Here is a 2,793-nt window from a genome sequence, read left to right on the forward strand (position 1 = left end):
TAGAACGAGCGTTGCAAAAACTGAAATCTGCTTGAAGTATATATTTTCAAAGTATCAAAAGTTCATTAGGTGCCATTCGATGTCTTTTATTTGTAATAAATTACATAAACAGGATAGTTGGGTAGTCAACGTAGCATATTTTTTTATACAGTTCTCGGATATCATTTGTTGCATCCACGGCAGGTTCTCTCCATTGTGGGACCGTGTTGGAAAGTTACTATGACCGCTTAACTAGAGTGGACCGAGGAGTAATGACTCTTAATACGTAGTACAACATGTATATTGTTTTTAATTAACTGTACCAAGATAATTGTGGAATGTACCTGTGTTGTTTCTTTGCATTATAACAATAGTGTACACACAATTTACAATAGTAATAATATTTATATCCGTAGATAATAAATAAAAGAATTTGCCTTTATTTATTAAGGAAAGTAAATGAATTCTATGATGATTGACATTTTTGACAATTTTGTGCCTTTATAATGAATCAGTTATAAAAAAATTACTCTATTGTATTCCCTTAACTAAACTTATGTTACAGACACATTAATAAATGCATTATTTTTTCAAAAAACAATAAATACAAAGAAATCCGCTTTAGCGTTTTTCTTATGTATGTCAATAGTATTTATGCAGGTAGTTTTATAGCTTACAAAATTATCTACCAGGGTGCGTTGTAGGCAATTTTATGATGACCGACAATCGGTGCAGTATCAATGACATTCATGATAACAATTTTGTAGTTCCTTCTTAATCCTTCGTTGCTTTTGTTGTAACAGGTATTCGTTATCTATTTTTCACTGTCATTGGAACTTTTTAGTACGGGCATGAGTCATGTTGCCCTTTCAATAGTCTATTTGTTTTCGTTATCTGTGATTCATTTTTTGAATTCGGCAAAAGTACTTCTTTTTTTTTAAATTTGATAATTTTCTGTTTATCTGTGCAATATTTCCAATGTAATTTTACGATATAACTAATAATATTTATGATGGGTATTATTTTATAAAACTATCTCGTATTAATCTTAACTTCTTATCGCGTCAACGGTATTGCCGGAAGTGCGAACAAAAACATAAAGAAGCTTGTTTGGAAAATGATTTGATTGGATGTTCTTTATGCTTGATCGTTAGTTACTTATTTTGATTATATGATTAGCCTCAGCTTTTATTAATCACTAGGATATTGTATTTTCTGGCCAACGAGTAAGTGTATTTTTATTATTCCAATCAAAAATCAAAAGTAGATTATTAACACAATGTGTAGGATAATCGTTAAAATATTAATTAAATAAAATAGGATGACATCCATTATACAACAACTATCAGTTAAATTATTTATTCTTATTTAAAAAAAAATGTGGGGATCATTGTCACATTTTATCAATTACTACCCAAACCGGAGTCATTTCATCAACATAGATTCGTATTTTTCAATTTTCTAACGTCAACGCAGTAATTACAGTGATAGGAAATGCTACCACAACACCGCTCACCATTGAGATTTGTACCTATAGCGGTCTCAATGCTCGAAACCTCGGAGTATACACCTATTGTATGGTACACGTACAAACAGCCATTGTCTCATTCAATAGGTACCGAAAACGGCCTGTTTCACGAAAATCCAAATCCCCACAAAGCGCACTCTACCTGCTCGAATGAATGCCGCTGCGTAATTGAACAATTGTTTTTTGTTTTTTTTTTTTTTGGTCAGGTACCGCCGCTTACTAGATGAATGTAACTTAATCCAAAGAAAGGTTGTTTCTGCCTTGTCTTGTTAAAAGGGGCAATTGTAATTTCTTTCGCCTGTTTAATATACCTGCTTGTACGACGTTTTTATTAATCTTTACAATTGAGCACTTTGTAAATTTAAATTGGTGTCTTTGTGAAATTTAAATACCAAATATGCTGCGCCATAGCGTATTTATATCATACACTATAATACATATACGTAGGTACGAGTATATATATAATATCATTGTCAATGACCAAAGTCGGACGTGACTGGTTCAATGCACTCGAAATTTCCATAAATGGATAGTTATGTTAATTGCTTATAATAATTTATACTTTTAGTGAATTTGCTTAGCCATTATATAAAATATACCCAATAATTTGTACACTTTCGAATAGGTACTGTTTGGCAGAGTAAACTGTGCCACGATTCAATATTTTTGTGAGCGTTTTCAAGATATCGTAGTAATGTCGATGATGGTTCCCATTTCGCCCTTCGGATAAGGGCAGCTAGGGAGGACATCGATTTTCGGTACCCCTCGCGCATGGTTAGCGGGGGCGCGTCAAGATGGCGTACCCCGGACCTGCCTCACGCGTATTCCTCTGCCAAGGTCACGAACAACGTGCCACCGCGGCTCTACCAAAATACTCAATCTCGATACATACCACTTTCTCTTTCGAACATGTTTCACAATACATCTGCCATCCCGCTCCCACTCACATTGGCATGGGCTAGTCAATAGTCATTCGGATAGGGCTGGTCGGCACGCGTTCTATGATGATGGTTCTGTTTTGTTTTAAAATGTTGCAGTGCAATATTATTGGTACTGAAACTTTTGCTCCTTGTTTTCAAATACATGACATGAAATGTAAGCGGTAAACGGTCGCTCCTTTATTTACAAAATTTTGTATGTATTTCGGCTTATCAATAGAAATATATTAGTGCACGTACATGGTCAATAACAACACACATCTATAGAGTTATAACACTAGTTTACACGGTTTTCATACCCCAGCTGAAAGTTGTTATTTTATTTTGTATTTAGGTAGAATTATCCAA

The sequence above is a fragment of the Zerene cesonia genome, chromosome 14 (genome assembly GCF_012273895.1).
Source record: "Zerene cesonia ecotype Mississippi chromosome 14, Zerene_cesonia_1.1, whole genome shotgun sequence".
Lineage (NCBI taxonomy): Eukaryota > Metazoa > Arthropoda > Insecta > Lepidoptera > Pieridae > Zerene > Zerene cesonia.